Source organism: Pan troglodytes, chromosome 9 (assembly GCF_028858775.2).
Source record: "Pan troglodytes isolate AG18354 chromosome 9, NHGRI_mPanTro3-v2.0_pri, whole genome shotgun sequence".
NCBI lineage: Eukaryota > Metazoa > Chordata > Mammalia > Primates > Hominidae > Pan > Pan troglodytes.
The window spans coordinates 41,912,022-41,939,201 of record NC_072407.2 but is presented as its reverse complement, the minus strand read 5'-3'; positions in this window follow the sequence as shown (position 1 = coordinate 41,939,201).

The window sequence follows — 27,180 nt, the reverse complement described above, 5'->3', positions numbered from 1 at the left end:
AAATTTATTTAATAAAACCTTTACATGACATGGGAGCCTTCAGAAATGAAGACAAAAGACTCAGGGAAAAACTGTCTATTTTTTTTTTTTTTGCATAGATAGATGAAGAATGGACAGCCATGTAGAAATTTGATCAGACAGAGGGTGTGATCTGACAGCCACAGACAGAACGGGGCAACCTAGCAAGGCTTGTCTGTTCATATTCTGCTTGGCCTGTCTGTGTAGCATTTCTTCCTCTAGGTATGGGACAGAATACTCTGGAATGAGGATCTTCATGACAGAAGGGAGAAAAAAGAGAGTTACCTTTCTAGGATTTAAGGCTTGCTTTGTGGGAGAGGGTATGTAGTTTCTATGACCTCCTGGGGGAAGAGGAATTCACATTTCCATGACTCTCTTCAGGGGAAAAAGACGGGCAGGAAACAGGAGGGTAGGAGAAGGTCAGAGAGACGTTGCTTTTGAGGCCTTTCCAGTTTTGCTCAGTGCAAAGTACTGAGCATGCCAAGATGCCATACTTTGGAGTATCATGTTCTGAGCCCTAACAAGGATGAATGTTTTTACTATTTTTCTTTTTTTTTTTTCTTTTTTTTTTTTCATTATACTTTAAGTTTTAGGGTACATGTGCACATTGTGCAGGTTAGTTGCATATGTATACATGTGCCATGCTGGTGCGCTGCACCCACTAACTCGTCATCTAGCATTAGGTATATCTCCCAATGCTATCCCTCCTCCTCCCCCCACCCCACAGCAGTCCCTAGAGTGTGATATTCCCCTTCCTGTGTCCATGTGATCTCATTGTTCAATTCCCACCTATGAGTGAGAATATGCGGTGTTTGGTTTTTTGTTCTTGTGATAGTTTACTGAGAATGATGATTTCCAATTTCATCCATGTCCCTACAAAGGACATGAGCTCATCATTTTTTTATGGCTGCATAGTATTCCATGGTGTATATGTGCCACATTTTCTTAATCCAGTCTATCATTGTTGGACATTTGGGTTGGTTCCAAGTCTTTGCTATTGTGAATAATGCCGCAATAAACATACGTGTGCATGTGTCTTTATAGTTTTTACTATTTTTAAAAGCTAAATTTTAGTAGATGATGAACTACAACTCCTGGCACCTTCAGAGCCTGAGGTAACTGATAGAATGTTGGAACCACAACTATGTGCTTCTGCCTGGAGAGATCATTATCCAAATGATGAGAAAAATCTCTATGTCTTAGTTTCTGCTAGGATTTATGGCTTAATTTTTTTCTATCACAGGTAAGACCAGAAATAATATAAATAAGTGGTATAATAAAAGAGAAATTTATACTATCCATGATGAGAAACATATCAGACATTTAAATGTTTGTTGTGTGGTTGCAGTTGCACAAGCCAAACTGCATTTTTACATTTCATTTTCTCTACCCTATAAGAGATAAATGTTTTCAACTTGTTCATCCTACATATTTGTTACTTTGTATCTTTTGATCTATGCTTCCTGATATTACTAAGATCACTATTATTATTGAGAGAACAAAGGTTTGAAGAGTTTGCCTACGATTACATAGTTATTGAGAGCAGCCTTGAACCTGGGTATATTTTATGCCATAACTTCACTCATAACTTCCAAGGTTTAACAGTGAGCACAGAAGAGACTGGAATTGATGACTATCAGTAGTCAATATTCAACAAATGACTCTTCTGCCAATGACAAGGGAACTGCCACTAACAATAAAAATGCTTTGTTAATTTAATGTGATGATATTTACAAAACTGGAACTTTTTTGCAGCCAAACAAGCTTAGAAATACATTTATTATGTATGTGGCTTTGGACAAGTTACTTAAGCTCTTTGAGCTCATTGATTAATTGATTGAGTCTACAAATATTTATTATTTATGTTATGGCATTATTTATTTTTAATACTTAATATCTATATATAAAGCAACAACCCTCAATAAAAATATTGAAGTTATAATTTCAAATTCTAAGTGCTACAAAATGATTATTACTCTTCAATATTGTGTAAGTAGGTGAAGAGAGAGTAGAGGAGGAGTGAGGCTATTTTAAATAGGGTGATCAGGAAAAGCATTGCTGAAGCTGTGGTATTTGGTTGAGATCTGAACAATGTGAGAGTCATTTAGGTGATAATATTCAGAAAATGGGTTGTACTGAAGAAATAAGAAGTACAAATATCTTAAAGTCAGAATAATCTTGGCCCATTTGAGAAAGCCATTGTTACCAGGACAGAGTGATGGTGAGATTTAAATCAGCAGGGATATTGGAGATCAAATCACATAGAGCTTTAAAGTCATGACATGAAATGTGGAATTTCCTATAAGTGCTATGAGAAAGTATAAGAATGTTTTAACATGGTGATGATGTAATCTAAGTTATTTCAGCATCCCTTTGACTGCAGTATGAAGAATGAACTAAACTCAGGATAGAGTAAAAGCAAGAAAAGAGAATAGATGTTAAGTATTCTCACCACAAAGATAAAAACTTTGTGAGGTAGTGCATATGTCAATAAGTTAGATTTAGTCATTCCACAATGCATGTATGCTTGAAACATCATGTTGTACACATAAAATACATACAATTTTATCTATCAATTTAAAATATTAAATTAAACAATCAAAAAAATAAAATTTAGCAGTTGATTGTCCTAGTTTTAAGGAGAGATGTTTGTGCCTTGGTTCTATGAAGTCAATAGTGACAATGGTGTTCATAAGGTTTGAGGCAAACCTTGGGACAGAGCCAACAAGAATTTGGTTATAGATTGAATGTAGGTTGTAAGAAATTAAAGATAATTTGTAGGATTCTTTTCATCACCATAACTATGTGGTTTGTAGGGCCATGAACCATAATAAGAGTTGCTGGGTTGAGGAAGCAGTTCCTGTTGGAGTGGAGAGAGGGAATCTTAGCTGATACTTTTATTTTGATCAAATTATCTCAGAAAAACCTATCAGATATTTAAAAGGAAATGTGAGAAGATGTGAATATATGATTGTGGAGCCACTGGAGGACAGAGAAGTCTTACATGCATGCACTGGAAATATTATCATATTTAAAGTCATGGAACTGGATAACAGGCAGTGAGCCCTCCATATCCAAAGGTGCCATATCAGCAGATTCAACCAACAATGAATCATAAAGATTCAGCAAAAATAAATGAATAAATAAATAAATAATAATAACAACAATAAAAATAATACAAATAAAAAATGCAGTATAACCATCATTTACATAGCATTTACATTATGTTAAGTATGTAAGTTATACAGAGAAGATTTAAAGTAAACAAGAGGATGTGCGTAGGTTATATGCAAATATGACACCATTTTCTATCAGGAATTTAAACATCCCTGGATTTTGTTATCTGCAAAGGTTGGGGGTTCTTCCTGGAATTAATTCCGTTTGGATACCAAAAGATGACTTTAACTAGGAAAAGAATAAAGATAGAAAAAAGAAGGCATCTAAAAATTTAAAGTGCAGACAGGAAGGAGAAACACTCAAAGGAAAGCACAAGAAAATAACCAGAAAGTGTTGAAAAGACTATAAGGAATGTACTGTCAGCTGAAGACTGTAGAGAATGAATGGTCATCTGTTGCAAATGCTACTGAGAACTTAAATAAAATGAAGGCAGAAAACTGACCCTATACGAGAGAGATTTCTGTGATATCAATAAATTGTGGGTAATAACTATCTGAGATACTCAAGTTAAGGTTAAATAAACTGAAATATAGAAAATGATTACTCTGTTTAACTAATGCTGTGCAACAAATTATCCCTGAAATTACTGGTATAAAACAATCAAATATTATGCTCATGGAGTCTGTGGGTCAGAAATTCAGGAAAGACTCAGCTGGGCAATTCTTGCTTGGGGTCTCATGTGGTTGCAATCAGAATTCTCTCCACTTGGAAGAATTCTCTCAGCTTGGAGTCATCTAAAACCCTGATAAGGCTGGGAGAATCACTTCCAAAGTGATTCAATCACAATGATGGCAAGTGTGTGTTGACTATTCTCCAACAGCTGTAGCTCTTTTCCATGTGAGCCCTTGAGCCTCTCCATAGAGCTATATAAGTGTCCCCACACCATGATAGCTGGCTCTCCCTGAACAAGTACGTCAAGAGATCAAAGAGAAAGCAGAAACCTCAGAAGTCACACATCATTACTTCTGCCATTATCTACTGATTATGAAGGTCATTCTTAATGAATAATAGATCAGCCCCGATTAACTCGTAGAAATGAGCAAATCTCAGGGGGTAAGGATTATTGGGAACCATCTTGAAGGCTGACAACCACAGTAATACATACTTTTAAATTATTAAGTATATTGACTGGAGGATATAGTGGACCTTCAGTAAATGGTAGTAATGGGATTTAACCAAACCCAATTAAGGACACAATTTTCCAGATTGCCAGAAACTGCCTAATACTTCAAATATTATACACATCACCATTTGCGGAGTCCCCAGGGCCACACTCACTTCTAACCAACTGGACAAATCTGGGGTTCCCATGGTTTGATTACAGGCTTAGAATGACCTGCAGAACTCTGGAAAGCACTATACTTTTTATTAAAGTTTTATTACAGCAAATGAATACAAATCAGAACTAGTCAAAGGAAGAGATGCATAAGAAAGAAGACGGGACTAGAAGGGCTTCAAATCTAAAGTTTCTGTGTCCTCCGGGATGCATTACTCTTCTGGCATCAACATTTGGCAATACAGAGTACTGTAAGCCTAGAAGCATGCCCATGCTTCGGTGTTCAGACTCTTTACTGATACTTCATTATGTAGGCATGATTGACTTGGTTCCTGTCCACAGAGTAGAACTTAATCCCTGGGTCCCACACCGGTCCCTGAAGATCAGACTGAATTCACATGGTCACAAACCCCAACCCTCTAATCATATGTTTGGTCTTTCTGTCATGACAAGTCCACACCTTGGGTCATCTCTGTTAGCATAAATAATTGATTATGGTTCAAGGTGCCCACCATAAATAACAAAGATATTTCTATTACTCAGGAAATTCCAAGCAGTTAGAGCTTAGCCCCAGAACCAGAACAAAGGCCAGACCCAGGTAAAGTTAATTTTTCACTAAACAGATAGATATTATTATTGCCATTAAAGCTGAGTTCCTAAATAAAACAATAGAGAATATGACAAGATTTCAGATTCCCTAAGATTATAGACATTTAGAGATGAATGGAAATTGAATATCTGCTCTTTTTGGTATTTTGCTGCTAAGTCCTACCATTTTACTGTCTCTGATTTTACTCTATGTCAACACTAATTAAGCAATGAGACCCTGCAGCTTTCCCCAACCAGGAAGCCAGGAAATATGTAGAATCCAATTAGCCTTTTTTGTAGCCCTGTGCTTAAGTCAAGATAACTATCATCCTGAATTCAAGGTTGTTCACATGAGTATCACCAGAGTAAACATAGGAAATGAGAACCAGTATATTCATGAAGAGTAAGAACTGGAGATTATAGATCTGACATTAACACACACATTTTCTATGTTCTGACCCTTATGAGAGCCACTATTCATGGGGCATCACTGTCTTTTCACCCCATTATTGTAATACAATCTCCTCCTGCTGTCTTTTCACCCTTAAATTTATATCCCATTATACTACATTTACCTCTGCTATGACGCCATTATCATGAGGGCAGGGTTTCAGTTTCAGGAAGCTTTCCTCTAATTTTATATTTAAATAGAATTTCTTAGTACAGTGAATCCATTTTAGATGTTTCTGGAAGAATTATAGAAGAGTTATAAGTATGACAATTTTTGGAGGAAGTATAAATGAGTCAATAAAATTGGGGCAAGAAGCATGTGGAAGTTTTTCAAAATTATGGCAGTAGGTTGGGTTCTCTGTTTCGGTTGCTTTGTGAAATTGACATATTCATGTCACTTCTTACCTTAAATATATTCTGGAATTTCTCGTCTCTGTCCCATCAATACATGAAACTTATTTAGCACCAACTAAATGTTTATGAAACAACAAGCTACCCCCTACAAAGAATCAATGTGTGTACAACACAGGCCTCGGCCAGGAAAGGGCTTATAGTCCGAGTTGTGCACTTTCCTCTGTCTAGAATATTCCTTTACTTCTCCTCTCTTTATTTTTATGGTTCTCTCCAGACCACCAGGTATCCTCATTTTCTGTTTTTCCAGTTTTATAATAGTAAACTCAAACACACTAAATTACACAGAGCTTAATGGACTTCTATCCATGAAAGTTAGAACATCTAAATTATATTTTTTCAAATCATATTAAGTTATATTAAGTTAAATCTTAATATAAGTATGTAAGATATACTTACATATCACAACTTATATTAAGTGCATCTTATATAATTATAGTAAGTATAATATATAGCTTTGTATAAACTTAAAATTATCTTATGCCTTTGTTCATTTATTTTTCTGAAATTGTAACTTATGGAAATAAATGTAATGTCAAAAGTAAAATGTGTGTGCCATATTTTATAATAGCCTTGAACACTTTGAATTCTAAAGTAAGAACTATAAACTGGAAAAATACAAAGTCTCTATAATGGTAACTATGTAAGAGTAGAGTTGCTTTGTTATACCTTTCTGCATTCAGGTATTATTTTTAACCAGACTACATATTTGCATATGTAATTTATTATTGTTCTGCCCTACAAAAGGTTTTATCTACTAAATATTTGTTTGTCTTCTCTCTGTTTCTTGTGTTTGTGACTAACAAGAGATGCAATTGTTTTGAATTAAAGTTTTATTTATTCTTCCTCTCTCATCTGAGAAAGATTCTTGCTTTTCTGGGAAATCAGCCTCCCCTAAACAGGATATATTGCTACTAAATTCATACTTATAATTAAAACATTATCTCTTTTTTTATGTCTTTGCTGTCTGGATTATTTGCAGTAGTATGATGCACAGAGAGAAGTAAATGAGCATAATGGAAAAACTTGACTTTGGGGATCAGGTAAATTCTAGTAGTGACACCACCTATAGGATGTAGAAGTGTTATAATATTACCATTGCTCAGAAATTCCAGCTATCAAATGAAGAATATTAATAGATATGTTCTCCCAAAGTTTAGTTGTTAATGTCAAATATAATAGGAGTAGAACAGCTATGTTTGTATTTGTATTCAGTATATTATAGCTTCTATTATTACTAACATTAGGATGGAGATTCTTCTTGATATTCTTTAATTTGCTTAATTATCTAGCAGAGAAATACCAAGTGCTCATTAAACATTAATTAAATTGAAGTGAGAATTATCAATTTTCAAGAGTTTACAGGTTCAATGCAATGGCAATAATTCATTAATGTCAATCAATCTACTTCCTCCTACTATTAGTAGACCCTCAATCTTCAAACCTTCAGTCTCAGAATTGGCCATGTGACCCATAATGAGAAATTCATAGTACTCCGGACCCTGGCCCACTGATTGGCCCTTAGATGGGCCCATGAGCCAGACAAGATCATGTTTGTTTTTTTTTCCTGCAATTTTAAATATTGGCTTTGAAGGTGATTTATGGATCTCTCATCTCAAGCTCCTAAATAAGGTTAATGTATGTAAACTTAATGTTCCCTCTAGCAGGGAGAATATTTGCTTATGAAATGAATAAACATAGGCAAAATACAGATCTTAAAAAATGATTAAAAGTTGACATAGGAGTGACTCCAGAAGTGGGGAATCAAATTCTGGACCAGATTGAAGACTAGCTGAAACAGGGAAGAGGCAAAAACACCTTTCCGTAAGAGTTGCTCACTAATGCCATGGCAGTTTACCATTGCAATGGCAACACCCTGAATTTACTGCCTCTTTCTATGACAATCACCTGATGACCCAGAAGTTACTATCTTTTTTTCTAAAAATTTCTGCATAATCCACCCTTAATATGAATGTCGTTAAAAGAGAGTATAAATAAGACTGCATGACTGTCTCTGAGTTGCTACTCTGGCAAACTGTCTATGGGGTAGCTCTGCTCCACAAACAGCAATACCACTGCTGCTGCTGTAGACTGCCGCTTTAGACTGCCGCTTTAATAAAAGTTGCTGTCTAACACCATCTAACACCATCGCTTGCCCTAACATTTTTCCCAGACAAAACCAAGAACCCACCCAGGCTAAGCCCCAGTCTGGGGGCTCACTGGCTGTGCATCACAATGACTAAAGTTTTTGCCTGTGTTGTGTATGTAGAGGGATCAGGGGAAGGAGGAGAAGAGAAAGATATAAGTATTTGAGTGTTTAGATCTAGTCATTTCTAATTCCCTTAGTGTTTGGGTGTTGCTTCTTAAAAGATTCCTGAGGAATAGTTGCAGGAAAGAATGAATATTTTCATTTTAAGGAAACTTGAGTTTTGACTTTAATTATGTTTGAAGTCTTGAATACAGCTGAAGAAGAGAAGTCCTAAAGTTGTTCATGACTGTGGAACAATCTATTTCTAAAAAGTCTTTATTTGGGAATACACTAGATGAAATGCAGATCATAGTCTGTTTCATATATTTATAAATGATTTTCTAACACTTTCTTTGACAATCATAGCACTGAATGTACATAAAAAATTGGATGCCTATTAGCTTTATCATACATTTCAAAATTTAAAGTAGGCAAGAATTTATGAGACATGAAATGACAGTGTTACAGTAAATTTTTATATTGGCCACCATATTTATTTAAATTATACAGATATTTATTAATAGTAAAAGGAAAAACTATGCCACTTGACCTTTCCTATTATATAGCTCATGAAATTTCAAGTTATATCAATTATTTTTCTAATACTTTGTGCAGTGTTTGACATCTAGTTTAATTTTTAGTTATTTTTAAATTTTCTGTTTACTCAGCAGCCATCTCAGTTTTTAAAAAATTCTGTCATTGAAAAAGTTAAAATTTGGCAATCATACAGCCATGTTCTCTCTCTTTTACACACACATACACATGCACACACCCATACACATACTCCTATCTCTCTATATGTCTATATTTTTGTTTATTTATTTCTGACATCCAAATATCATAAGACCACTGCACATATCAGACGGCCAATGCAGTAGCCTCTTGAGACTTGTAATGTATATATTCAAATATATACGAACACCCACATCCAAATATTAAAATTACCAAAGTATACAATAAGTTTTGCTTTTTTAAAAAAATTTCACTCCAAAATTCAAAACTCAAATCTATAACATATTTCCTACAATTTCCAGTCTGTAGTTAGTTACCTTCTATCCGTTACCACCTCACCTATTCACTCTTGCTCCTATACACACACACACGTGCACACACACACACCATACAGTTTCAGTATTTTCTTTTATCACTTTTAAGATTGGCATTTTGTTACTACCCAAACAAAATTGATAAGTTGTTACTGACTAATAGCAGCAATAACAATCATGATAATAGCAAATACTCTTATAAGACTTACCAAGTTCTAGGCACTGATCATAAAGTAACTTACACTTACAGAAAATCACTCATTGAATCTATCCCCATGGAAACTTTTATGAGGTGAAGGTATTTATTATTAATGTGTTCCATTTCACAGATGAGAAAGTCAAGGCACAGGGAGGTTCAGAGTAATTCAGTTAGAGATGAGCAGGGCCAGAAGTCACACCCAGGCAGTGAGGCTCTAGATTTGAACACTTGATCAGTACATAGTCTACATCTTACTTTGGTCCACACAGATTCAACTTTATGACATGTCTTCCTAAAATTTATACTGACATTTATATTGATTAATCACATTTATGTTTCCTAAATGTATTTTATTCATGTTTTCCATTTCTGCATATAATATATAATATTTACATGATCACCTAATCTACGTTATTCTGGCACATTTTATGCATTCATCCTAATCTGTGCAATTTCTCTCTATAATACGCATGGGAATTTTATTTTGTAGATGTGAGAAAATTCTCTATCTTGACTCATCCAACTACAACAGATCCTACACAGTCACTTAAAAAAATATAATTCAGATAACATCTCTTTTAAAACCTCTGGTGACTTAACCTATCTTTAGAATAAAACCAAGCATGGTTTACTATGACCTATATTACTCTACCTGATCTGTTCTCTATGTACTCCCATTAAACCTTTTCCATATAACCCTCACCCTCTCTCTACCTTCTTTTCTCAACTTCCTGTGTAAAAACTCACCTTACTACACTCACACCTGAGCTAATGAATTCTATTACTAGAACATTTGCACTGTTCATTCTCTCTTTACTTGGAGTCCTTTTCTTTGGGTTCTTTGTATTGCTGGCTCCTTTTCATGCCACAGATCAGAGTAACATCTCAGCAAGTATCCCTCTAATCCAGTTGTTTTTAGTTTATGGTACCCAGCTCGCCAGCAGCAGCATCACTTGTGGTCTTATTAGAAAGGTGGACTTCCAGGCTCCTACCCATACCCACTAATTTAGAGTATGGGATGGACTCCAGGAATCCGTGTGTTTCTAAGCTCTCCAGAAAATTATCTTGTCTGATAAAGCTTGTAAACTAGTCACTACACTCTAAGCTAACAAAATGCACTTCTTGACAGTCATGTGCTACCTAGCACATTACCACATTTATTGTTTTACAAAGCTTTTGTAACTATCAAAATGATGTTATTTATTGTGTTTGTTTTTGCTCAGTTGTCAATTTCTCATCCAGATTTACTCTCTACAACTAGATTTAGATCGCTACTTCTATTAAAGCAGTCTTTGCCTTTCCAGTTTCCACAACAAGCGGATAGCTTACTCAGAGAAGTGATCCACAAGAGTGCAACACAGATCAAGGCACAGCCCAATGAAGGTTGCATGATTGAGCTGCTTTTTGTTGTGGGTGACTGAGGCTCAGTCCTACTGGGCACTCTTTGAAGAACCATGTGTGAAGATCCTCAAAATTGCCCATCTAATCTATGGAAGAGGAGACTATTCATTTCCCAGTTCTTTCTACTATTGCACAAAAGCTATCCCAGGGCATGTGAACTCCCCAAGATTTCTAAGTCAGTTCATGAGCTAGAAGGAGTGAGTGCAATCCTAAAAACACCAATAAAGTCCCCAGGAAGGAAGTCCAAGGTGTTGTATCAACACACTGAGGGGACACGTCATCAGGGTAGTTGATGGCCACAGCAATACCCAGAGCAACTAAATGGGCTTAGAGGATGTAAAGCATACTGAGATTACTGTCTGACATACTTTTAAATTGTGGTATCTGCATCACCTCAAAAACATAAAAAAATGTAGTGCATCCTCAAATATTTCTAAACTATAAAATCAATCAAGTAACGAATCTATTAGCTAGCCCACATATACATAATTGGGATGAGGCAAAGACAAAATTTAACTCAGTTGTGATAATTTACTAAACATGAATTTTCTATTTTATCCATCTCCCTTCCATTTTTAAAATGAATACATTAAATAGTATATAATTAAAAACATGTTTATTCTCATGATCATCTGACGCTGCAGTAGGGAAAGCCACATCCTCTACTACTCTCATATTATCAGGGACTTCATAGAAGTATCAGGTATAGTGATAGTTTAAAATAAGGTCTCATGGGAATGCAGAATAAGATTTCATACTGACAATAATGTAGGTCACTAGTTCTCAAACTTTTGCATAGAGTGGAATAAACTGGAGGGTTTGTTAAAACACAGATTGCTTGTAAGGTACATGGATGTGCTTTGGCCAAGGAATAGGCCAAGGCAGATGTCCCGCCAGAGTGACTCAGCAAGCTATGTGCACAGGCGCACACCTCCACTTGTTTTATAACCTGTTTGTGTAAGTTCATACTTGATTTGGAGCCACTACTGTCTGTAGAAGGTATAGTTGCCCTGCGGACTCTGTGCACAGAGGCTCATGCACGGAGGCACGTCTTGGCTCAACGTGGCTGGTCACGGCTCTTGTGCAGGCACGCTGGTGCCTAGAGAAAGAGAGAGAGCCAAAGCTGTCCATTTTGCAGACAGACAGGAGGGAGCCAGGACACAGCTCGGCTTGCTTGTGCTGAGAGAGAGAAAGAGTTAAACTGCTGACCCTGACGGCAGGGGAGAGCCGGCCACGCAGCTGTAATGTGTGGGAGCCGCCAGACTAAGCAGCCAAGACAGGGCGGACAGTGTAAATGAGTTAGTTTGAGTAAGCTGTGTAAGAGAGCTGCTGCTGAATAAAACCATATTCACATGCCTACGCGCCCCCCAGTGTTATATCTGCTCATCCACCCACTGCCCTCAGACTTCAGCATGGGCTGGACACGGACCCTGGGATCTGACAATTGGCAATCAGGATGGGATGAGGTGAGTGGGTCTTCAGTCCCTGAGGTCTCCCGGGTTGGCTATGTGGCCTCAGAACGGGCTGTGGTACCCAGTGGGAGCGGTGCTGCTTGGATGAGCCACAGTGGAAATGTGGGAGGCGGTGGACGGGTCCCCTGCGAGTGTGGAGAAGGCGCTGAAGCACCTGGAAGTACACGGCACCGAGAAGAAGCATGCCTTTACCGGGAGAGTCAGACGGGCGTTTGTAACTGTGCTGCGGGAAGTGCATGGCCAGTCCTTGCAGAAAGCAGTGCAGGGAGGAGGAAGAACCTCCGTTGCAAGGTTACCTGGAGCATGAGCAGCTGTTAGGCCCCAAGTGTGGGCCAGATACCCCGCCCCCCCGCCCCCCCCCCCCCCATGGTGGAACACATTTCCTGTGGTGCCTGTGCCTCCGCTAAGTTGTGGGAGTTAAGCAAGTAATGTCGGCAGTCGTGTACAGACTTAGTGCAAGTCATTCGGGAGGAGGACATTGCTGCACAATCCGGTCCTGCCCGAGGGACATTCTAGGGGTGGATGTTTTGCCAGTTTTGGCAGCTGTGCCGTCTATCACAGACTTGACGAGCCACAGGAGAACAATGGAACTGGGATGATGCCACTGTGTGGTAAACTTGGCCAATGCATTCCTCTCCATTGATGTCCCTCCAGAGAGCCAGGAATAGTTTGCCTTCATGGGAGAGCGACAATGGACTTGCACAGTGTTGCTTCAGCGCTATGTGTATAGCTCCACCATATGTCATGTTTTTGTTGATGCTGTTATGCTAACCTCTGATTCTGCTGCAGGTTTAGAAGCACCAATGCCCCTCTTTCCTGGAACTGGGATGATGCGGCTGAAACAGCCTTTCTGGTAGCCAGGCAGGCTATTCGGTAGGCACAAGCCCTATGGGTAGTTAACTAGGGGTGCAATTTAAACTAGGTGTGCATGTAACCACAAATAGGTTTGACTAGGGCCTATAGCAGTGCATGGAGTGCTTGGAAGCGCCACTAAGCTTTTGGTTGCAACTATGGAAGGGAGCTGAGCTCCAGTTTTCATTAATAAAAAAGCAGTTAGTGATTGTATATGCTCCCCTTCAGGCTCATAAGAGCATGGCAGGATGGGTTACAGTCATCATGTGGACGGCTTACCCGACAGCAGGATGAGTGTGTTCATGGGTAACCATCTCCCCCCACCCCCCAATTGGGAAAGCAGTTAGTGACAGCATATGCTGCACTTCAGGCTCATAAGAGTGTGGCAGGATGGGTTACAGTCATCGTACAGATGACTTACCTGGTAGCGGGATAGGTGTATTCATGGGTATTGACCCCCCAGATAGGGACGGCACAGACATCCACTTTAATGAAGTGAGGCTCCTACCTAGAACAGTGGAGTACACTAAGTACAAGTCCCTTTGCAGCAGAGTTACAAGAAGTCTTAGGACCTGTAGTCCTAATGCAAGATAAGGCCATGGGGCCTGAGATACCCCTAGACCCTGAGCCTTCACCATTACGGAGGGCGTCCCCCCATTCCTAATAGGGCATGGTATACAGATGGGTCTAGCCAAGGTGCTACTGCTGCCTGGACTATTGTCGCAGTCCAGCCTAGTACTGACACCATATGGTTTGAAAGCAGGTGTAGACAGAGTAGCTAATGAGCTGAACTCAGAGCAGCATGAATGGTAATCACGACGAGGTGACACCTATGGTAATCTGCCCCAAGAGCTGGACAGTTTATTGAAGCTTATGTATGTAACAGGCCAGTGTGCCCAAAGTTTGTCAGGCTCATGTGTCAAGCCTGTGTGTATATGTTGGGCCTGCATGACTAAAGCATGTGCGTCAAGCCTGTCTACCGGGCTTGTGTGCCCAAACCCTATGTCTCCCTCAACCTAGGGGGTGGAATATAAGGTACATGGACGTGCTTTGGTCAAGGAATAGGCCGAGGCAGATATCCAGCCAGAATGACTCAGCGAGTTTGGCATGCAGGCACACACCTTCGCTTGTTATATAACCTGTTTGTGTAAGTTCATACTTGGCTTGGAGCCACTATTGTCTGTAGATGGTAATTGCTTTATGGATGCTGTGCACGGGGGCTCAGCTTGGCTCAACATGGCTGGGCATGGCTCTTGTGTAGGCACATTGGTGCCCAGAGAAAGAGAGAGACCCAAAGCTGTCCATCTGCAAGATGGACAGGAGGGGCCAGGACACAGCTTTGCTTGTTCGTGCCCGCAGACAGAAGGAGTTAAGCTGCTGACCTTGAAGGCAGGGGAGAGCCAGCTGCGAAGCTGTGTGTGGGAGCCACCAGACTAAGCAGCTGAGACAGGGTGGACAGTGTGAAAGAGCTAGTTAGAGTAAGCTGTATAAGAGAGCTGCTGCAGAATAAAACCATATTCACCTGCTCATCCACCCACTCCCCTCCAACTTCAGCATGGGTTGGACCTATATCCTGGGATCTGACATTGCTTGACCCAAATCTTAGAATTTCTAATTCAGGAAGTCTGGGAGAAGCTCAAAAGTGCATTTCTAACAAGTCTCTGGTGATGCTAATATTTATGGCCTGGGGATCACACTTTTTGGGAAAAATGGATCCAAGGAGTCCGATACAATTACATACCACTAATTATCTAAGCTTCAATTTCTGCAAACCATTGTTTGTTTAGAAATTTATAGGTTTAAATTTCAAGTCACATTTGATTTTTTTGAAAAAATTTTATTTCCATAGGTTTTTGGGGAACGTGTGGTGTTTGATTATATGAGTACGTTCTTTAGTGATGATTTGTGAGGTTTTGGTGCACCCATTACCCAAGCAGTATACACAAGTGTATTTAAAATTTTGTTTTTAAGTCAATGTTAATAAAAAAACAAAAACAAAACAAAAACAATGAAAAATGTAAATATTCACCAGAGTAGAACATAATCATTGGCTGCTTTCTGAATTCATACTCCATAATTTATTTGAGTCATTTAGAAATTAATATGTGGTTGGTTTTTGGTTTATTCGATTTGTTTTGTTTTGCTTAATGACTATCATTTACTTGGAATTTTTTAATTGCTGGCATTTCATGGCTTCAGTATTATTGCTTTTATAATAGAATCTCTCTTAAACAACTTTAATGTAACCAACTCACAGAATTAGTCCCCTTTCTTTATCCCCTCAATAAGACATAATGTCTCTATTGTTTTTTTGAACATGTATACTGGGTAAAAAACACACAAAGGGCAGGAGTTGAGGCAAATGTCAAAATCTGAGTAGTTCATAATATAGAATACTGTTTTTGGACAAGCATTATGATTGGCATTGCTTGGCAGCTGCAGTGCTGATTTACAGGTAGGAAGACCCCAGAAAAATAAAAAGACCCTAGGACTTTACTGGAGCTGGTGGAAATATCACAGGGTGTCATGTGGATCTTATGGCCTGAGAACAACAAAGGCAGAGACTAGATGCCATTAATTTATATTATGTAAACTATAAAATAGACAAGTCAGTAAGCAATAGTCTATTTCTGAAATAGCACATAAAACTAACTGTAAAACTTATTCTCTCCCCATGTCCTGCTTGGCCACCAATAAAGAAACTACTGAAATTGTTGGAATTTCGTGTTCATTTCCTATATGTGAAAATGTTATTCTCTTAGAATGTTAAAATGTTATGGCCCAAAATTTGTTCATTTTATTGTTGAGAGAAATGTCATTGTTGGAAGAAATTTCATTTATTGATATGTTCATGCATTTGTCACTGTTTTTTTCCTAATTAAAATGCAATCCCTGAACTGTGATAGATTTTTTTAAACTTGTTTTAATTTCATTAAATATTTCTTTCACTAGAATTTACACTATGCCTCAATTTAGATGAACTGGGATAATTTGTTAATAACTGGACCACTGTGGCAGAACTTGTAAGCATGGAAGTTCATCAAAAAGATGATTAGCACCTGGGTAAAACTAAGATTACTGACACAGATGAATGAAAGAGTTAATGGATGATCTATTCTTCAAAGTGACACACTGTAAGTGGCTTAAGAGAATCTAAGAAATTTTATATGGTTTCAATTCTGGCAATGCCAAACAAGCAAACAAACAGGACTCAAGAATAAAAATAGGTCTTGTTTTGGTTATTTGTGTTTAATTTTTCTCAAATTTAGTTGGTAAAGGTAATTGTCTTCATTCCTCACTTCCTAAACAGGACCACCTCATGATCACTAGCCATATATTGTCTCTATAGTTTTGAGGAATAGAATACAATTTTTTCAGTTACCTGGAAACTTCTTTTGTGACTTCTAAGGTAAATATCACTCACTATATAATAAGAGGTGTCTTTTCTCCTTAGAAACACCATTGAAATTGAAGGCAGCTGTTGATCTTCCAGCTTGAAATAACTTTTCATATACACGGAGCCTTCTCATATCCACATGAAACAATATAAACTATTTTCACCTTTCTTATGGATTCCAATTCCAGCTCTGTCCTCATTTTCATATGCCCTCTCTGACCCATTTTAAATTTCTGCACAATTCTCTGGAAATGAAGAGTCTCAGCTTGCTCACATGAATTTAATAAGATCATTAATCATATTGAAAATAACTTGCTTACTATGCTCAGGTTAATCCATTTGGTAACATGCTTGAATATTACATAAACACTGTATGTTAACTACTTTTTTTTTCCTACCGTGATGCTAACTGTTTGATTTGAATGAATTACATGGAAATCCTTTTTCACTGTAACAATTTCATAAATTTGTTAAAGTTATCTCCAAGTTGGAAATATATATGTACAAAGTTTCAAAGAATAAATGTTAGTATAATTCAGAAATAAACAGTTTTTTATAATTTCCAGTGCATTTAATTTCTTTAGTATTTTCTTAACAAAGACCTTTCAAATTATTTCATTTGATTCTTCAAAAAAATCTAGGAGGAGGAATTTCTAACATAATTTTTTTATCAGAAGATTTAGAAAACTTTAGTGATTTACCTTAGCTTATTCATGAATGATAATGAATGGACTGGAGCCTATGTATTAAGACTCTAGATCTCAAACTATTTCCTATAATTTATTTATAATTGTAATTTTATTAACGTGTGTTTATTTTGTGCTTTCTGCTTAAAAGAAACTTGTCCATTGTGAATCTCCGTCTACTTTAGAATTAGAAAATGATTTATTATAGAAAAAATACATAAAAATACATATTTAGTTTTTGTTATTCAAAATTGACATATTCAGAATAATACTCTAAAATCCAGTTATGCTTTTCAAGCATATCAAGGCTTGAAATCTTCTGTGCATGCAATTCTATCATTATGTTAATGATATTGGGTAATTATTGCTAAGCCAAAATCAGGGGGAAGTAGGACATAATATGGGGAGATGAAAAGCAGTGCCTTGGTTGTTACTGGTCAATGCCAACACAGCAAGAAGCACCAGGGTGGGCAAAGAATGTCACAGTGAAGACCAAGGGAGGAAGAGGATTCAGCATTTGAGGACTCTGGTTCTTTCCTTTTATTCTAGCACCAACCAGACACAAGATTTCACATATACTCCTTCCTAATGCACACATATATGCAGCATTATCAAACTATAGTAAAATAAGAAATGATAACTAGTAGAATGTATAATTTTATATAGATGAGCTATTATAATTTTAATAGGTTATTTTTTAATGTTAGCGTAAATACAAATGACATACAACATGATGTTTTGAATTACATGTACACTATGGAATGGCTATATGCTTTACCTTACATACTTATACATTTGTGGTAAAAACACATAAAATCTATTCCATCAGCATTTGTATGTACGCAATACATTGTTACTAACCATAGTCCTTGTGTTATACAATGAATCTCTTGAATTTATTGCTCCTGTCCAATTGTAATTTTGTATCCTTTGGTCATGTCTCCAAAATCTCACTTGGCATCCCAGATCCTAGCAAACACCATTCTAATCTCTGCTTCTACAATTTCAATTTTTTTTCTTTGCCAAGTAAGGTCATGTAGTATTTGTCTAACTGTGCTGGGCTAATCCCAATTATAATGCCCTACAGGTTCATCTATGTCGATGAAATTGATGTAATTTGCTTTCTTTGTAAGTCTGAATATTATTTTACTGTGTATGTGTACCACATTTTCTTTATCCATTCATGCATTGATGGAAACTTAGGTTGATTCCATATGAGAGAGTATGTAATTTTATTTTCTAGATTCTGCTATTTCAATTGCATACTGAAATTTAGTTTAAAACAAATGGAACACATAATTCTTTTTTCTATCCACAGTGGGTGTAATTTTTCAGAAATATTGTAGTAATCACTGAAGAAGTAAAAACATGTATTTTCTCCATATACCCAAAAGGTATTAAGAGTAGAATGTCATAACCTTATTAAAACTACTACTAATAATGCTTATAGAAAAAAGCAAATCTAAACACACAGAAGTGTATTGGTGGTTGCCTGGGGCTAGGAATGTATACAGATAAAAATGGGTACAAGGAATTTTGTTGTATGTTAAAAACTTTCAAAATTATGATAATGATTGCACAATTCAGTAAAGTTAAAAAATACCATTCAGGCCATAGGCACGGGCAAGGACTTCATGTCTAAAACACCAAAAGCAATGTCGACAAAAGTCAAAATTGACAAATGGGACCTAATTAAACTAAAGAGCTTCTGCACAGCAAAAGAAACTACCATCAGAGTGAACAGGCAACCTACAAAATGGGAGAAAATTTTCACAACCTACTCATCTGACAAAGGGCTAATATCCAGAATCTACAATGAATTCAAACAAATTTACAAGAAAAAGACAAACAACCCCATCAAAAAGTGGGCAAAGGATATGAACAGACACTTCACCAAAGAAGACATTTATGCAGCAAAAGACACATGAAAAAATGCTCATCATCACTGGCCATCAGAGAAATGCAAATCAAAACCGCAATGAGATACCATCTCACACCAGTTAGAATGGCAATCATTAAAAAGTCAGGAAACAACAGGTGCTGGAGAGGATGTGGAGAAATAGGAACACTTTTACACTGTTGGTGGGACTGTAAACTAGTTCAACCATTGTGGAAGTGAGTGTAGCGATTCCTCAGGGATCTAGAACTAGAAATACCATTTGACCCAGCCATCCCATTACTGGGTATACACCCAAAGGACTATAAATCATGCTGCTATAAAGACACATGCACACATATGTTTATTACAGCACTATTCACAATAGCAAAGACTTGGAACCAACCCAAATGTCCAACAATGATAGACTGGATTAAGAAAATGTGGCACATATACACCATGGAATACTATGCAGCCATAAAAAATGATGAGTTCATGCCCTTTGTAGGGACATGGATGAAATTGGAAATCATCATCTCAGTAAACTATTGCAAGGACAAAAAACCAAACACCGCATGTTCTCACTCATAGGTGGGAATTGAACAATGAGAACACATGGACACAGGAAGGGGAACATCACATTCTGGGGACTGTTGTGGGGTGGGTGGAGGGGGAAGGGATAGCATTAGGAGATATACCTAATGCTAAATGACGAGTTAATGGGTGCAGCACACCAGCATGACACATGTATACATATGTAACTAACCTGCACATTGTGCACATGTACCCTAAAACTTAAAGTATAATAATAATAATAATAAATGCACAGTAAAATAAAAAATACATTTTAAGTGTGCTGATTGGAGAAAAATACATTTAAAATATTTAAGTGAGATGAATTTTAAGTTAAAAAATGAAGTTGTTTTATATTCACCTAATTATTCTTCCTTCTACTGTCTAAAATAGTAGCTTGAACATAGTTGTGTTGCCATCTGTCCTGCAGACTCTGGCCAAGCTACAGATGAAAGGAGTATGCTGACACAGGTATTTGCCTGACAGCATGTCTAGGGGACTGCCACATCTCTGCACCAATGATGAGAAAGTGCAGCAGCCAAGGAGAGTGCAGTTTCCCTAAGCTGGTGATGCTTGCATTTATTTAGTGCAGATTTAATGACAAAGGCTTGGAGCACACACAATTTGTGGGTAATAAACATTGTCGACCCCCCCAAGTAGAGAGCAGTCCTGTGCACGAATGATCAAAGATTGGTTTCTGGAGACAGGAGTAAACAAGTTTATCTAGATAAGTTCCTTTACATTCCCTTGTTATCTGCTCTTGCTCTCAGCCTTCTGATAAGAGAATTTGGCTGCCTTCAGCCAAATTCTTTCTTGAAGTTTTTGCAAAACCTCCCGGCCTTCCAAGAAGGTTTGCATTTTTTCCTATAACATTTTCTTGCAACTTTTCCCACCACCCTGACCAATCTCCTACATGGTGTTTATTAAATGTTTTTGAACAATTAAAGCAAAGAGTGGTAAAGGAGGAGGGAGGGCAGGAGAAAAAAAAGAAGGAAGAGAACAAGGGAAGGGAAAAAATAGCAATATTTGTTATTCATCCTTCCAGTCATTTTTCTATTAGAAATCTACTCATTCTCCCTTAAACACATATAAATAAAACCTATTATCATATACACATTTATTTTACAAAAATGGCAATGCATTGTACATTTTAGTTAGCATTTTTTTGTACATCAGAATATATTTGTGTCAGTACAGACAGCTCTAAAATCTTCCTTTAGTACCTGCACAGTCTACCATAATATAATTGGATGTTAATTTATTTGATAATTTCCTTGTCTTATTATTAAAAATAAACATCCTTGTATACATATTCTGGCATCATTTTGTGTTTTGATGAATTAGAATCTTGAACCTAAGATTGATGATCTTAAAAATAATGATTTAAGAAATAATGACTTAATCATCTAAGATTGATGATCTAAGAAATAATTATCTCATGCTGACTGCAGTTAAGAATAATATATTGCATATTTAAAATTTGCTAAGGGTAGATTTTAAGTCTTCTCATCCTCAAAAAATAAGTATGTCTGTGAAGTAATACTTATGTTAAATAGTTTGGTTTGTCCATTTACAATGTGTGTATGTGTGTGTGTGTGTGTACACACACATGTATACACAGTCATGACAAACTGACTTCAAAAGTGTGTTCAACAATAGAATATGTAAATAAATTTTTTCTTACAGCTTTGACAAGTTGAAAACATGCTTGAGTCAAAAAATTATCATTATTTGCCTTTAAAATTTATGGGTTTTTTTTCTGTTAAGAAGTTCTTTTCTACCCTAACAGTATTAAAAATACTCAAATACTTTCCTATCTTTTTATGTAATAATGTTTGAATTTTGTTTGTATTTATAACTTTATTATAAAATTTAGACTATTAAAAGATAAGAATTTTTCTTTCAAATGGATAAATAATTTGACATAATAGTCTCTTTTTTGCAATTGGTTGAAAACTCTATCTTTCTAATTGTTGTAGCTTCTTAATGTGGAAATTTGACTAAACTGAAACTATTCTTCCCAGAATTCTGCTCTCTGTATTGCTGCAAGACTGAGTTGGGGAAAAAAATGTCAAGAATTGACAGAAGACATTAAATAGCAACGATTATGTTCCAAAGATCTCCACAGCTAGAGGTAGTGAGAGGCAGACAGAAATGTCTGTAGGTTTCAAATGTCCTCATTTTTCTTACTTGCTCAATGTTTTCATTCCCATTTTGGTTCAGGAGGATGCAGTAAATGTTCTTAAACAGGGACCAATAAATTTTGCTGTTTGTCCAACATCCAGAATTCACCAGTTCAAGAATAAAGGTGTAGAAATGAGAGTGGCTCCTGTATTAGTGGTAATATGAGAAAGTAGTTCAGGAGCTCTACTGAGGAAATGTAAGGGGGAAGATTTTACAGGATGGACCTGGAAGTAAAGTAAAACAAAGATTTGATTAGTCACAATTTTGCAGTTGTCTCATCTGGTCTATTCCACTGTAAGGTTCCTAGTTACATCAGTTTATTGGCAATATCTTAATGTTTGCATTAGAGTTTTGTTTTTCTTTAATATAGACATTTACAATAAATGGCTGAAGTTAAGCTTTGCTTATGTTTTCAAATAAAGCAAGGTTGAGGTCACTTATGAGGCCTAATGGTTTCGTCTGCTCAGGAATTCTTCAGGCCTGTTATCCATTTTAATTTCCTTTAACAATTCTTAACAAATTTCTTCATATAGATGATATATTATTATTCCTTAGCATAATAGTACAATTGTTGGTTGCCTCTTGTGGCAAATTGTACTATATTTGATAGTGTCCCTGCAAAATTCATGTCCTTCCTGGAATCTCACAATGTGACCTCATTTGGAAACAGGGTCATTGCAAATGTAATCAATTAAGATGAGAACATACTGGATTAGTGCAGGCCCTAATTCAATATGACTGGTGTTTTTATAGGACAAGAGCAACTTGTACACATACAAACAGAAAGGAGAATGCCACATGAAGACACTGTGTCAGACATACACCAGGGGGAATGAGTGTGAAGACAGAGGCTAAGATCACAGGGATGCAGCTACCAGCCAGTGGACACCAAGGACTGCTAGAAACCTTCAGATGCTAAAAGTCAAATCACGGAATCCAATTCTCTCAGAACCTCCAGTGGGAACCAACACTGCCAACAACTTGATTTTGGACTTTTAGCCTCCAGAACTTAAGATAAATGTATTAGTCCGTTTTCATGCTGCTGATAAAGAAAAACCCAAGACTGGGCAATTTACAAAGAAAGAGGTTTGTTTCGACTTACAGTTCCACGTGGTTGGGGAGGTCTCACAATCATGGCAGAAGGCGAGGAGGAGCAAGTCACATCTTACATGGATGGTGGTAGGTAAAGAGAGAGCTTGTGCATGGAAACTCCCATTTTTAAAACCATCAGATCTCTTGAGACTCATTCACTATCACGAGGACAGCACAGGAAAGATCCACCCCTATAATTCAATTACCTCCCACCAGGTCCCTCCCACAACACGTGGGAATTCAAGATGCAATTTGTTTGTGGACACAGCCAAACCATATCAATAAATGGTTGCTTTAAGGCACCACATTTGTGGTAATTTTGTACAGCAGCCTCTGAAAATCTAATACAGTGTCTCCGCACTTTATCAGTGCTAATCAATCACTTTGAAATACGTATTTTTCATTAGGGAATATCGTATGCTAACTCACTCTCCTTTGGATAAAAACCAACTATCAGACTGTTTATGCCAAAACATTTAAGTTATATATAGTGTAATAACTTCCCGTAGAGAATTGCTCATTATTTCTTTCAGGATTCCTCTTTTTCAGGAGAAGCTAATGCCAACTCTAGAACAAGAGAGATGGACCGTAAAGTTCAGGATAGCCAGTCAAAGCATTTCACCCCACAGCTGCAATGATGACTGCAAAGGTGTTATATTAGTTTTCTATTGCTGCTCTAATGCATATCACAAACTTAGTGGTTTACCACAATATATATTTATTATATTACAGTTCTCAAGGTCAGAAATGTAGGTCTAAAACCAAGGTTTAGTAGTTGAGGTTGCATTACTTTCTGAAGGCTCTTGTGAAGAATCTGTCTTCTTCCATTTTTAGCTTCTAAAGGCTGCCCATATTCCTTGCCTCCTGGCCCTGGCTATCTTCAAAGTGAGCAATGGAGTTTTCTTCATTGCATTACTCTAATAATGAATCTTCTGACACCTCCATTCACATTTAAGGACCCTTGTGATTACATTGGGAACAGCTAAATTATCCAGGGTACTCTTCCTATTTTAAGGTCAGCTGCTTAGCTACTTTAATTCCATCCACTATTTTAATTCCTCTTTACTATGTAATGGAACATATTCACAGGTTTTAGAAATAAGGATATGGACATCTTTGGGAAGCCATTATTCTGCCTATAACAATTGATTGGCCTAAATTAGTCCAATTAGACCTATTCTAAGAATGCTGAGCAGAAGACATTGTATCTGTACTGCTGGACAAAAATGAGGAAATATACAGCCCTAGAATTTGCTGACATCCATCTTAGTGGTAAAAGAGGAACCAGACTTATGATCAAGATAATAAAATTCAAAGGATACAGAAGTGTAAATTAATTTTTTAGGTAATATCACCAAGCTACTATATTAAGGTTCATTTGAAGTTCTCCTTAATTTTAGTATTTTCAAGTATTTTACACAAAAATTTGTCATTTCCAAAGAGGCAGCTTGAGCGAGGTCTTACAATATGTACAAAAAGCCATCATATTTGATACATTTGTTGTTTTTATAGTTTCTGTCTTTAATGTTACTGAGATCTGTGCTCTCATTTTTTAAGTTGGTCATTGCTGTCATATAGGAAATTAGTACTTTCTAAATGATTACCCTATTTAATTATTCTAATTCTAAATAGTGTATCATTTTATTTCTTTGAAATTTTGGCTGATAAATTTAGAAACTATAAGTAACAATAATTCTGACTGTTTCTTCTCAATATTAATATCTCATTTTTTAATATTAGCTAAAATTTTCAAATCTATGCTTTAAGTATTTCATATGTAGTCCTGAGTTCAAAAGTTAAAACCTGTGCATAGTTTCTAAGAAAAAAAAATATAAAGTCCAGGTTTAAAAATATATTTCCCTTGGAAAAATATTCTATCAAACAATGTTGATCCTATCAAATATATGGTATCACTTCAAAATCTAAAAATCCACATAATTTGGACCTTAAAAATAAACCATCAAATATTCTACCCTGGAGAGTAAATTGTTTTATGACTACATGAGTCAATAGGCCAGGTTAGAAACTGTAGTATGTCCATCTGTGTAAATGCTGAATGAGGTAGCCAGAAAACACAAGAAACCAGAGAGTTCAATGGATGAACTGGGGCTTATAACAATTAACAACTACTGTCATGGTATCCATGCTAATTAACTCACCATTATTGATTATTTTTCATTATGAAGGAATAGCCTTCTATTGAAAGTTTGATAAATAATTTGTGAAAACTAAGAGTAGTTGGATCTTGAAGTACCAGAGGAAGAGAAGGTATTTTTCTTTGCCTTTCAGCTTTACTCATTCAGCCCTGTATTTTTGGCTTCTTGTGTTCTTATGCTCCTCGAATCTCAAAATCCTCACTTCTTTGTATTTAAAAGCTATTTAACAAGCAGTCCCACAACACTTTAAAGCAATCTGCTTTATTAAAAAATTTCTAAATGAGATATTTTGTTATTTATTTCCCTTTTTTCTGAGCCCAAAGTAAATGTCTTTTCCCTAGGATCTTTGTAAAAGTTCTCAGATAAGTTTCTTTCTTAATTCAGATTTATTTCAGACTTCTAGTAGTTCACATGTTGACTCATATGGAGAATCCTGCTTAATGTCTTGTTCTGATTCCTCAGCTGAACTGAAGCAGAACACCGAAGACTCGGAGACGTTTTCGCTGTGAACAGCCAATCATGCCCTCCTGAGTTTTGGTTGCTTCTTTTATTTCTCAGACAAATATTTCATTTCAGCAGTGCTGTGTATTCCACACACCTGACCTAGCCATATTCTGATTTTCTTTCTGCTGTCTTTAAAGGCAATGCAGAATATCCTCCCAAAGGACTCAGTGGAATGCCAGAAGCACTATTATTTCAAAAGCATATTTGCCTCCACTCTATAGGTCTGAAATTAGTTATGCTTCTTAAAAACTACCATAGTCAGAACTAAAAAAAAGAGTTGCTCAGGTGGTAATGTAGTATGATGGTAAGTTATGTGTATTTTATCAGTTACTAAAAAAGTCTAAGAACCAAATATTATTATTTTCTCCATTTTTTAAATGCATCACAAAATAAACAAAATAAACCAATTAATTTACATCTATTGGATATTGAAATAAGATATTAAGGAATCTATCTAAATCTGATTAAGTTCACACATAATATTTATGAATCTCTTTTGAAATGAATGGACTCTAATTAATCTTTGGACCCATTGCCCAGTGAAAGTTGGCTGAATCATGAGAAACAGGTTAGAGCAAAGTTTGGCTATATGGAAACTGATCTTTATGCTATATATTTGTATGGTTTTATCTTAATTGCTAATCATAGTCTACTGAAAATGACTACTGAGGGCACTGAGGGAAGCATTCTGAGCCTGAGAACTAACAGGCTGGAATTTAGTAGGAATAAATGCTGTGAGATTCCATTTTGCATTTCCATTTTGGGAGAGGAAGGAAAGGCATGGATGCTGTTTATTTGCCATTCTTGGAGGAAGTAAATAGACACCTGGAGTCAGGATAATGAATAACTAGATGCTGGCCCATGGATAAATGGATTTACCTCTGTTTCTTCATCTGTAAAGTAAGGATATTGGATAAGGCAATTGTTTAATCTTTCCTGCTGCTTAATTGTCTGACTTCCAATATTTGGAGGAAGAAAAGTTGACTAAACATAAAGCACTATAATACAGTTTTTCACATCCATTTGTGCCTTTCATGTTTAGTTTAAATGTTTATTGCTATGTAATTAAAAATAGCATATAATAAAATTTTCTTAAATAAAGTAGTAAAATTTTCTAGATATGAAGAACCCCTACATCAATGACAATCATATGATGCCCATTTTTGGTATGGCTCATTTCCTCTATTTTTAGGTCAGCTGTAGACATGTATCTACATGTCATTTGCTTCTGTTTTTAGAAAGAATAGTCAATGTAATTTTTTAATGTGATATGAGTGCATGCATGTGTATCCACAAGCATGTTTGCATATGCACATATGAAATTATTAGCTCTAGAAAGAATCTGCTTAATGGACCGATATTGTTTGCATTTGTGTCCCTGACCAAATCTCATGTTAGAATTGTAATATCCAATGTTGGAGGAGGGGCCTGGTGGGAGGTGATTTGGATCATGGGGATGGACTTTCACCTTGCTGTTCTCATGATAGTGAATGAGTTCTAATGAGATATGGTTGTTTAAAAGTGTATAGCATGGTCTTCCTCTTGCTCCAGCCGTGTGGGACATACCTGTTTCC